Source organism: Neophocaena asiaeorientalis, unplaced genomic scaffold (assembly GCF_003031525.2).
Source record: "Neophocaena asiaeorientalis asiaeorientalis breed wild unplaced genomic scaffold, Neophocaena_asiaeorientalis_V1.1 scaffold138, whole genome shotgun sequence".
NCBI lineage: Eukaryota > Metazoa > Chordata > Mammalia > Artiodactyla > Phocoenidae > Neophocaena > Neophocaena asiaeorientalis.
This window is the reverse complement of record NW_020172632.1, coordinates 6934154-6946540: the sequence shown is the minus strand read 5'-3', so window position 1 is coordinate 6946540 and position 12387 is coordinate 6934154. Positions and strand designations below refer to the sequence as shown.

The following is a 12387-nucleotide window of genomic DNA, read 5'->3' as shown; positions in this document are numbered from 1 at the left end:
TATATATATATATATATATATATATACACATCACTGAGTCACTTTGCTGTACACCTGAAACTAACACAACAATGTAAATCAACTATACTTCAATTAAAAAAAAATGCCAAGGCATTGTTGAAGGACACAGGGAATCATCCTAACTGGAAGGGCCTGCACTGGTCCCTGGGGTAAGAGATCCCCGCCGTGACTGGCCAGGCGGCCCTGGCAGAGCCCATGCCAAGCTTGAGGACGAGGACCCAGGCTTTGGGTGGACAAGAGAGCTGTGGGAAGCTCCCAGTGGTGGCAGACAGGCCTTTCTACCCAATTCCAGGACAGACACTTCCAGGTAAACACGCCAAATGTCTACCACCAGGGCTTCATTTCATCCATGGATCAAGATGTTGAACAGGCCGGAGTCTGTGGTACTCCAAGGAGGCCTCCCACGGATGATCACTCACAGTCTAGCCAGACTCAGCAACTTCTCATCTCCCTGGCCCCTGAAAGGCTCAAGACGCCTCACTAAGGAAATGGCTTCTTGGAATAGAAGGCAGTGATCGCAAGAAGCCAGCTTGGGTTCACAGGGAACAAGGCATCCGGGCACAAGGGAAGAGCTCACTGGGGCAGGAATAGACATAGTTTGCGTTTGCACAGATCCAGAACATTGTGGGTGCGCAGTAGACATGAGTTAAATTGAACCTGGGAGCTGTCTCCCACATTTGTCTGCTCTGTTCAACTTTTGGTCAAAGGGCTTGAATGAAGACACACCTGGTCATGGATGGCCACCTGAAAGGTTGTAACTTTTAAACATAAAACCAAGCAGATGAAAATGAACACGATTCACACTGTCAGGCTGCATTTAAGTTTTTCTGTTGCCATCACTTTGTTCTATGTGTGCTGGCGTGGCTCTAGCTTAATGGTTGTTTATGCAAAAATGGCCTCATGGTTTCCCGTAACCACAAGCACAACAGTGGCAACTCCTGCTGCATCCAAAGGGGGCCCTGTGGTTGCTGAAGGCCTCTGAGGAGGTGAGCAGTGGGGACGTGTTTAGGGCAGGAGTGATTGGGTGGCAGGGAAGAGACAGCCTCTAGCTGAGGCACGGCAGGCAGTGTGAGGCCCAGCTCTGTAAGGGGGAGACAGAGCGGACAGGGAGTGGCACAGGACGGACAGCCAGGGAGTAGGGGGCGACAGCGAGGGGGCCAGGCTACTTGTGGCTTGAGTGACAGCCCTCTGGCTGCAAATGTGAGGGCTGGCGGGGTCAGAGGACAGGAGGGTCCTGGTAAGGAATAAAACCAAGACCAAACAGGAGTGGGCAAGGTTAGAAAGAGGCTAATTCTGGCCGGGGATCAGCATCAACATTTTTAAAGACCCAGACTCTCCACTCATGAATAGACAGTAAACAAAGGAACGAGATTGTTTTAGAGTGAAAAGTACTGTAAGAAGGAAAACAGTGGCACTATTCACAATAGCCAAGACGTGGAAGCAACCTAAATGTCCATCGACAGAGAAATGGATAAAGAAGATGTGGTACTGTGCTCGCTTCAGCAGCACATATACTAAAATTGGAATGATACAGAGAAGATTAGCGTGGCCCCTGCGCGAGGATGACATGCAAATTCGTGAAGCGTTCCATATTTTTCCAACAAAACATTGTGAAGCAACTATACTCCAATAAAAATTAAGTACTTTACATAATTATTTTTTAAAAGAAAATGCAAAGTATTTCCTAAAAGAAAAAGAAAGTCATGAATCAAAGTATATTTCAAGTTACTGGCATCACCGCATGGAAAAATAAGGACTTTAAAACTCATGATTTTGACTGTATATCCTTAGTGGGACTTATCCTAAGAACAGAAAGGGGGCTTCCCTGGTGGCGCAGTGGTTGAGAGTCCACCTGCCGATGCAGGGGACACGGGTTCGTGCCCCGGTCCGGGAAGATCCCACATGCCGCGGAGCGGCTGGGCCCGTGAGCCGTGGCCGCTGAGCCTACGCATCTGGAGTCTGTGCTCCGCTACGGGAGAGGCCACAACAATGAGAGGCCCGTGTACCGTAAAAAAAAAAAGAAGATATGGTACATATATACAATGGAATGTTAGCCATAAAAAGGAAAAAAAGAATGCCATTTGCAGCAACATGGATGGACCTAGAGATTATCGTTAAAGTACTGTAAGAAGGAAAACAGTGGCACTATTCACAATAGCCAAGACGTGGAAGCAACCTAAATGTCCATCGACAGAGGAATGGATAAAGAAGATGTGGTACTGTGCTCGCTTCAGCAGCACATATACTAAAATTGGAATGATACAGAGAAGATTAGCGTGGCCCCTGCGCGAGGATGACATGCAAATTCGTGAAGCGTTCCATATTTTTCCAACAAAACATTGTGAAGCAACTATACTCCAATAAAAATTAAGTACTTTACATAATTATTTTTTAAAAGAAAATGCAAAGTATTTCCTAAAAGAAAAAGAAAGTCATGAATCAAAGTATATTTCAAGTTACTGGCATCACCGCATGGAAAAATAAGGACTTTAAAACTCATGATTTTGACTGTATATCCTTAGTGGGACTTATCCTAAGAACAGAAAGGGGGCTTCCCTGGTGGCGCAGTGGTTGAGAGTCCACCTGCCGATGCAGGGGACACGGGTTCGTGCCCCGGTCCGGGAAGATCCCACATGCCGCGGAGCGGCTGGGCCCGTGAGCCGTGGCCGCTGAGCCTACGCATCTGGAGTCTGTGCTCCGCTACGGGAGAGGCCACAACAATGAGAGGCCCGTGTACCGTAAAAAAAAAAAGAAGATATGGTACATATATACAATGGAATGTTAGCCATAAAAAGGAAAAAAAGAATGCCATTTGCAGCAACATGGATGGACCTAGAGATTATCGTACTAAGTGAAGTAAGTCAGACAGAGAAGGACAAATATCATAGGATGTCACTTATATGTAGAATCTAAAGGAAAAAAATGATACAAATGAACTTATTTACAAAACAGAAATAGACTCACAGACATGGAAAACAAACCTATGGTTACCAACAGGGATGGGGGAGGGGTGGGGATAAACTAGGAGTTTGGGATTAACATATACACACTACTATATATAAAATAAACAATAAGGTCCTACTGTATAGCACAGGGAACTAAATTCAATATCTTGTAATAATTTATAATGGAAAATAATCTGAAAACGAATATATATATATATGTATAACAATCCCGTTGCTGTACACTTGAAAGTAACACAACATCGTAAATTAACTATACTTCAATTTAAAAGAATTTTTTAGAAAGAAGAAAAACAGCATATGTGATAGAGAGAGAAGGTGGTGGACCTGAAGGAACTAATTTAGGTCGAGTAATCAAGGAGACTCGTGGCCAAGATCTGAATGAATGACAAGCAGGAGAGATTGGGCAAGGTTCTGGGGGCACAGGGTCCCAGGCAGGGGAGCAGAGGGTGCAAAGAGCACAAGGAGGAATGGGAACAAGCTTGGCTGCCAGAGGAAGAGCAGGGTGGCCAGAGTAGCCAGGGCAGTGTCAGGGAGAAGGGAAGAGACCGGGAAGAGTCCTATGTCACCCAAGGCCTAAGGTCTCAGTGGAGCTTGGATTTTACTCGAGGTGTGATGGGAAAAACTGAAGTCTATGAGTGGGGAGAGAGTGATCTGGCCTGCATTTTAAGATCACTCTGCTGGGGACTTCCCTGGTGGCACAGGGGTTAAGAATCCACCTGCCAATTCAGGGTACACGGGTTCGAGCCCTGGTCCAGGAAGATCCCACATGCCTTGGAACAACTAAGCCCATGCGCCACAACTACTGATCCTGCGCTCTAGAGCCCTGCAAGCCACAACTACTGAGCCTGCGCCCCTGGAGCCCACGCTCCGCGACAACAGAAGCCACAGTAATGCGAAGCCCGTGCACCACAACGAAGAGTAACCCCCGCTCGCTGCAACTAGAGAAAGCCTGCGCGCAGCAACGATGACCCAATGCAGCCAAAAAATAAATAAATTAGTAGTATAAATAAATAAATAAAATATCTTTAAAAAATAAAAAAGATCACTCTGCTGTTGTGTGGGGGCAGATTGCAGGGTGAGAGAGAAGAAGCAGTGAGACTTCTCCGTGGGCCCCTGCAGTCTGAAGAGAGATGATGGACCCAGCAGTATGGGAGGTGGAGCCAGTGCAACATGCTGAAGGCTTCCATGTGTGAGAGTGAGAGAACAGGAGGTCGTGGGGAGGATCCAGACTTTGGACAAATGGCTGGTAGGTGGTGGTGATGGTTACTGAGTTGGGAGAGACCAGGGGAGAAATAAGTAGGGGTGGAATCAAAAATTTTTGAGATCCTATGAAACACTTAAAGAGAGATGTCAAGGAGGATGAATGTTCAAGTTTGGAGTCCGCTGGAGAAGAGGCTGCACCTGGGGACATGAGAATACTTGGGCTTTTAAGATCCACAGGACTCTGCAACCTTGTGGTCGGTCAAAGGTGGCTGCCAATTCTTTCCTACTCCTCCTTAGACCCCAGGTTGGGTCTAATCCCCTCCTCTTGAATCTGGATCCCCCTTAGTGACATTTCAACTGGTGACTTCTTTTTTTTATATGTGTTGGGTCTTTGTTGCTACACGTGGGCTTTCTTCTAGTTGCGGCAAGCAGGAGCTACTCTTCATTGCGGTGCGCGGGCTTATTGCGGTGTCTTCTCTTGTTGTGGAGCATGGGCTCTAGACACGCGGGCTTCAGTAGTTGCAGCACCCAGGGCTTAGAGCACACGGGCTTCAGTAGTTGTGGCACACGGGCTTAGTTGCTCCATGGCATGTGGGATCTTCCCGGACCAGGGCTGGAACTCGTGTCCCCTGCATTGGCAGGCGGATTCTTAACCACTGTGCCACCAGGGAAGTCCTCAACTGGTGACTTCTGAGGCCAGATCATGAGAAGCCTGGCAGCTTCCACCCAGGGCTCTTGGAACTCTTGCTCTGGTGGAACCCACTGCCAGGTGGGAAGTCTGACTTCCCACTGAGACCTTCATATGGAAAAGGCCCAATGTGGCTGCTCAGAATGACAGTCCCAGCTAGAACCAACCTTCCGGCCATTCCCACCAAGGGGCCAAATACCAGTGAAGCCATGGTGGACTCCATAGTCCAGCCCATCCACTGGCTGAACACCACCAAGTAACCTCCATCAACACCACATAGAGCAGAAGAGTCACCCAGCCAAGCCCTGCCCAAATCCCTGACCCACAAAAATCTCAAGATAAAATAAAACAGTTCTTGTTTTAGGCCACTAAGTTTGGGGATAGTTTGTCACACAGTCATAGTAATAGAACAGACATCATCCAAGGAGAGAGCAAAAGAGGTCGGCTAGGAAGGAGAAGCCTGCAAGGGAGCCAGAGAAGGAGCCCTGAGGTGGGAGGATCTCCAGGAGGAGGGGCGCCTGTGGGTCCAAGGTCTGAGAAGCTCTAAGGGGGCGGGAGGAAGGGCGAGAGAAGAGCCCATTAGAGTGTATTAGGAAAAGGATGAGAGGAAAGAAGTGGAAGCAGGGACCACAGAAAACTCTTTCAGATTCTTGTGGGAATGGGGAGCAAAGAAACAAGGGAGTATCTGGGAGGGGGCATGGGGACAAGGGAGGGGTTCTGTTTGCCTAGAGGCAGGAGAACAAAGAGCTCGTTTGTCTGCTAATGGGACAGAGCCAGTTGTGTGCCTGAGAACCGCCTACAGCACAGGGACTGCCCAAGAACTGCTCTCCCAGAAGCTCAGAAAATCCCTTTTTAGAAATCTATGGCTGTCATTTACTGTGCACCTACTATGTGCCAGCCCTAGTTCTTGGGGGTCTTTTAATTCCCAAGTCCACCCTGAAGCAGGAGACCTCATTTTACGGTTGAGAAAAAGGAAACTCAGGGAACAGGGAAAGATCCACTCAAAGACACATGACCAGTAAAAGGTAGATCAGAGACTGGACGTGGGCTCTTCTGACCCCAGAGTCTGGCAGGGGTGCTGCAGGGGGACCAGTCCTGGAGGGAGATCAGATCCCCCAGCCTACGGGACTTATGAGACAGAACCTGGCACTTGGGAGACCCTCCATCGGCTTCCTCCCTGCTCTCCTGCCTTCCAGGTGATACAGAGAAAGAGCTGGACGGGAGTGGTCCCTGGCCAGTCCATCCCCCACTGGGCTGTGGGGATCTCACCACCACCCACCATCACCATCCCCCCATGCCTCTGCAGAGGGCCTAGCAGGCTCAGAAGTCCCTCCCAGTCTCCTGTTTGCCTCCCTGAGAACCAGTCTGAGCAGGGGTGAGACACACCTTCTCTCAGTCTTGCAGCCTGAAAGCTCTACTTTTATCTTCCAAAGTAAGGGCAGGTAGGTGGGGACCAGGTAATCTCAGACCCAAGAGGCCCTCAGGGTAGGGGTGGAGGAAGCAATGCTGTACTTGGCCCTTCCCTTGCCCCAAAGTCATTCAGTCCTTGGGCCCCTTCCTCTCCCCAGGCCCATGTGTCCCACGTACCCCACTGCTCTCAAAGCCTGTAGGCAGGCCGTCCAATCTCTATGTAAATGCATCACGACACTAACCTCCTTGGCACAAAGCAGGCTCAAATGACAGGGCCCATTATTACCCCCGTGTCCACATGTTTCGGATGAGGAAACTGAGGCTGGGAAAAGGTAGCCACTAGCCCAGAATGAGCCGGATCCTTCTGACTCCAGACCACCATCCCTCCCACAGCTCTTGGGGCAGTATCCCCAGAGAAGGAGAGGAGCTGGGTCTCTCCATACCCTCCTTAAGGGATCAAATGGAAATTGAGACTCACCTGGTTTGGCCCAGCCCTGGAGTGTGCTGGAAATCTGAGGTTGCTTTAGGAAGACTTGAAGGCCACTCCCCTTCCAGGCCTCTGAACGGATTTCAGGCCTAGGAGCAGGGCCACACCTGGCTGGGCCGCACCCCCAGGGCGGATCACAGCCTGTTCTAGAAGTGGAGTTCAGCACTGCCACCAGCAGTGAGCATCCCATTCCAAATGATGGGCCTCTGTGTGGCACCGCAGAGGCGCTGCCAGCCAGCCTGCTGACTCCCTGGACTTTTGAACAACCAGACAAGGTAAAGCACATACAACCACTTTCTAGACTGTAAAGTGGGTGTACATATTAAGGAGATAAACTCCTTGAAAACAGGAGCCAGGCCCATGTCTCTCTAGAGTCCCAGGGCCTCACTATTTTTTTTTTCCAGCTCTATTGAGATATGGTTGACAAATAAAAGTTGTACACATTCAGGTTGCAAAACACAATGTTTTGATATACGTATATATCGTGAAATGATTACCACAATCAATCTAATCAACACATCCATCACCTCATTTTTTTTTTTTTTTTTTGCGGTACGCGGGCCTCTCACTGCTGTGGCCTCTCCCGTTGCGGCTCTGGACGCGCAGGCTCAGCGGCCATGGCCCACGGGCCCAGCCGCTCCGTGGCATGCGGGATCTTCCCGGACTGGGGCACGAACCCGTGTCCTCTGCATCGGCAGGCGGACTCTCAACCACTACGCCACCAGGGAAGCTCACAGTTACCCTTTTTTGGGGAGAGTGGTGAGGATGCTTGAGATCCACATTCTTAGCAAATTTCCAGTACATAAGGCATTATTGTTAACTACAGTCACCATGCTGTATTTTAGGTCTCCAGAACTTATTCATCTTATAACTGAAAGTTTGTACCCTTTGACCAACATCTCCCTTTTCCCACCCCCTATCACCCCACTATACTTTTTTGAGCACCTACTATGTTCCAGGCATTTATATACATTATATAATGGCTTCGTATCCATAATACCATTTAATCCTCACCAAACCCTGTGAGGGACAACTATCCCTCTTGCACAGAAAAGGGAACTGAAACCGGGCTATCTGAGGGCCACGTTGCTCTGGGTGGTCGAGCTGGGATTTTTGCTTTTCTCACTACCACAGTTCTTTCTACTCATTCACTAGGCTTCCTCTCCAAAAGAGGTACTTAATACTTAATGTCTACTGCCATTAATTAATTAATGTCTGATTTGCTGAGAGAAGGTTATTACTATTGAAGAAGGCCCAGGCAGGATACATGTGTTACATGGGCAAGGGGGCCAGGGAGAGACACCTCAAGGGGTTACTGCCAAATGTTCTCCCTCTTCCTTGCGGAAAGAGCTTTTCCCACATCTCATACACAGGTGCCTCTGCCGGGACCATGCTTCCTAACCTGGAAAAGTTTTCAAGGCTGAGCTACTCCATCAGCTCTTCCAGGGAGACTGCCCTGTCCCCTAGGCTATGAGGGGTCACCTCCGGGCTTGCCTCTGTCACAGCCTGGCCACACTGTACTCTCATCATTGGTTTTTACCACTCTCTGTCTCCCCATCAGCTTGAGGGAACCTGAGGACAGGTCCAGTCTGACTCATCCCTGTGTTCCCAAAATGCCAGACTCTGGTCCTTTCCATCACTGCCCTTGTGCCACCTCCTACCCACAAGGAGGCTGCTTCTGGGAGTGGCAGGAACACACAGGTCTGCAGCCAGGGAGCTGGCAGAGGACCCAGCCGGCAGTACCATCTGTCCCTGGAGGCACAGGACAGAGCAGGCACAAGGCAGAGGTGTCAGTTCCTCGGCTCAGCCAGGTCAGCCCAGGACAAGGCCCAGCTGTAGCTCAGGGTCAGCCGAGACTTCAAATTCTCTAACTAGCTCAAAGTGACTCAGTGCCAGAGCCTTGGTTTTCTTAGCTGTAAAGCTAGCTGGATACCAGCAGACTTGCAGAGCTGTTGGGAAGTTTAAACACACCTGACACTCCATAGGTGCTCAACAAAAAGCTAGCATTTACCATCTCATCTGACCCACTGACCCTGTCATTAACCCACTGAGGAAACTGAAGTCCGGATGAGACGGAAATAAAAGAACCAATATTTACTGTGGCCAGTTATGTGCCAGGATCTACACTCCTCCACTGTCTTTAACAAGATCTGCAGGAACAGACCTGGTTCACAGATGAGGAAACAGGTCTACAGGGAGTGAAGTGTGTGAGCGTCTCTAAGGTAGTTATCTGGACTCTTACCACTGTCCAGCTCGGACCCACCTGGACCAGGCACAGGTGAAGGGCAGGGGTGCAGCCTCCCCTAGGCCCTAGGAGGTAGAGGCAGGAGGTCAGCCCTGAATCTGCATTGTCAGTGTGTGAAGGTGGGCAGAGGAGACTGGCATGGGGTGAGTCTGGGTGTGAGATCGAGGCCACTTTCTCGGTGGCCAAGACAAGGGCTGGAGAAGGGGTCCCAACCTAGCAGGTAGGGGTTCCGAGTCTCTCGCCAGTGGTACAAGCCCAGGCACATCCTCTCACTTCTCTGTGCCTTGTCTGCACCAGGGCGCTGATCCTATGGCCCACCTCCCTATTGTGAGGGGTCAGAGGTGGATGGGAAAGCAGTGGGGACCTTCATGGCGCTGGAGGAGAGGAACTCTGATGATGTGTTCTCCCGGGTTGCTGAGCAAAGTGTGCAGGGACTGCACACCTTGGCACCGAGACTGAGGACCAGAGATTCCCCAAAGAGTACACAGTCTGGTGGGCAGAACAATAGGGCCCACAGCACTCCAAACCCCAAACCCTGCCTCCGGGGTCCAGGCCCCCAGCCTGCAGCACGTCGTAGCCATGTCTCAGCCCCTTCCAGCTGCTCTGCCCTCACTCACTCCACTCCAAGCCATGCCAGCCTTCGTTCGGCAGCTCAGATGCACCAAGCTCCCCCCACATTGGAGCCCATAAATGAATACTATTCCCTCTGCCTGGAACGCTCTTCCCCCATCTCCTCCCATGGCTGCCTCCTTCTCAGCTGCTGGGTCTCCGCTCAGTTGTCACCTGGTCAGAGAGCTCTCTTGTGACCTCTCTCATTATTCTCTAACAGTTCTCTGTTCTCCAGACAGCCTGAGTTTAATCTCAGCAGTGCCACTTACTAGCTGTGTGACCTTGGGCAAGTTACTTAACCTCTCTGTCTCAGTTTGATCTTTAATATGGGCATGGTACCACTATCTACTTCACAGAGTTGTTTTAAGGAATATATGAATTAATGCATGCTTGGCACATAGTTAGCATTTATATGACATTTATTATTACTATTCACAGCTCTTATCACAGATTTTCATTGTATGTTTCTTTGACTACCTTTTCACTGTGTCTCCCTCATTAGCTGTCAGCTCCACACAATAGCCTGGGCTCATCACTGAGCACTCAGCGCTGACACAGGCTAATCGCTGTAGAGGGAACAACTGAGGCCAGTATAACATCCCGAGGAAGCACCATTAATTCTGGGAGCAGCAGGATGGGGGTTTGAAGGGGAATGATGGCTGAGCCAGGTTTTGAAGGATGAAGATGAGTCCTCCAGACTAAGAACACCAAGGCTATCTGCCCATGGCTGAGACTGGGGTTCAAATGTGGCTCCCAAACAGGCTGAAGCTAAGTGTCTGAATCTCATCTCCTCCTCCAGGAAGCCTGCTGGGACCCCTTCAGCCCACTCTGAGCTCCCATGCCCTCATTTGTTCACAAGTTTTTGTGTTCCTGCTACATGAGAGGCACATTATTTTACGTCTAAGGGTCTCCCTTCCTCCACCACACAGCAGGGTCCTTGAGGGAGCTGGGCCCCTACTTTTCACTGTCAGGACCAACCTCAAGGCGGTGCACAAACCCTTCACAAACATCCAGACCCCCAGGATGTCGAGGCTGATGGGGACCTCAGAGAACAACCAGGGAGGGGGAGCGCGTGGCCCAAGGTTACATGTCAATGATGGGGTGAAGAAGAGATTCTAATCCAGAGGTGGCCAAATGGTATACCCTAAGCCTCCCCACACTCTGAACTAGACCCTGACTGAGGCTGGCGCCGGGGGGCTGGGTAGCAGCATCTCCAGCTGTCCTCGGGTTCAAGGTGAAGCAGGGGGATCACCACAGGGGGTCAGGAACAACGTGGAAGTCTGTGGGTCCGTGAACACATGCACAGATGCTCACGTCTGTTTCTGACCTTCAGCCACCCTGTTGGCAGCACTACCCGGGTGCAGAGCTTCACAGGGGGAACTGGGACAAACAGCTCCATCCTCATTCCCAGAGTAAATGAAGTTCCTGAGCCCCCTTGGGAGCTGCCCGGACCAGGCTAGAACTCAAGCAGAGGTTCCCAGCCTCCCACAGGGTACCAGCCCAGGAGTGCGGGACTCTGACAGCTTGCGTGGGGAAGAAGAAGGGTCTCCACTGAGAGAAACAGGACAGGTGACCCTTCCAGCACCACCACACAGGCACTCAATGCTCCTCCAACCTCCCCCAACCCCACCCCAGCCTGGCAGGAGGCTCACCACCTCATTCATTCACTCACACGTGCCGAGTGCTTGCTGGGTTACCCAGTGATGGGTGAAAGCAAAAACCATCCGACTCCAAAATGCTCACTGTCTACAGTGCCATGGGATACTGACAAGGGCCCCCAAACCCTGTAAAGCAGGGCATGTGGGTTATCTGAGGCCCTCCTTTAACCCGGTTTTCTTTGTCCCCAGTGAAGAGTTTGGTGGGTGGGTTTGCTTGCTTTTCATTAATAGCAGCTTTGGTAACAACCCCGAAAATGGTCTCCTCCTGTATTCCAGGGGAATTTGGAGAATTCAGAAGGAAACAAGGGGAGTCCAAGGAGATCTGCCATGCAGGCAATGATCCAAAGGTGGTGATCAAGGCCAGTTATACAGATAGAGGGAGGGGGTGGAGAAGAGATGTCTTTATTTGCCCCTGCCCCTTTTAAAAGGCTTTTCCCAAAAATGTCTTCAGAGGATGGTAGCTCTACACCCAGCACAGCACGTCTGCCAGTCTGTCCTGAACACTTCTCCATTCCCCAGATCAAAGGGTCCCGACAGGGACCGCTGAGCACTTGGGTCTGTCTGGTGCCTCAGCATCTAATCTCAGCTGCAAAGTCCCTGTTAGGAGGTTCCAGGGAAACGTTCTCTGCGATGTCACCTTGCAGAACACATTTCCAACAGCCCTCATTTGGTCCTGCACGTGCTCTCCCAAAGAGGTCATTGTCCCCAAGAACCCTGGCTTCAGCCTGTCACACTCACTCACACGCACACCCCTAGCCTGTATCTTCTAGCAGCTCCGTGGCCCTCAAGCCCTGAACTCTAAGAGTTAAACACTACAGAGCCACAGAGCTCAGCCGTCAGGTAGAAACCGGCACAGAACTCCATGGGGAGAGACACACACCCCCAGAATAGAATTCCAGACGCAAAGAACTTGCCGAAGACGATTCCACTCAACATAGCCAGCCCTCCTAACGGCCCCTGGGGCTCGTTTGGGGATTGTTGCTTATAATAAACCAGCCCAGGAGTTCTGTGATTTCTCCTTGCAAAGACAGCTAGAAAATGGCCCATGGAAAATGAGAGAGAAGATGTAGGACTTCTGACTTAAAATGGAAACTTCAGTT

The 12387-nt window shown here is 50.5% G+C and overlaps 1 protein-coding gene and 2 non-coding genes across 3 annotated transcripts in view; 2 read left to right on the top strand and 1 right to left on the bottom strand.

The window, feature by feature from the left end:
* ACOT11 (acyl-CoA thioesterase 11) overlaps positions 1-12387 on the bottom strand; it is a 52496-nt gene that overhangs the window by 33635 nt on the left and 6474 nt on the right. The gene's annotated exons all lie outside the window — the stretch shown is intronic.
* On the top strand, positions 1512-1618 carry LOC112395922 (U6 spliceosomal RNA). Its single transcript, XR_003002466.1, has one exon. It is a non-coding gene; the product is annotated as a U6 spliceosomal RNA (small nuclear RNA).
* Positions 2243-2349, top strand: LOC112395921 (U6 spliceosomal RNA). The gene has a single exon (XR_003002465.1). It is a non-coding gene; the product is annotated as a U6 spliceosomal RNA (small nuclear RNA).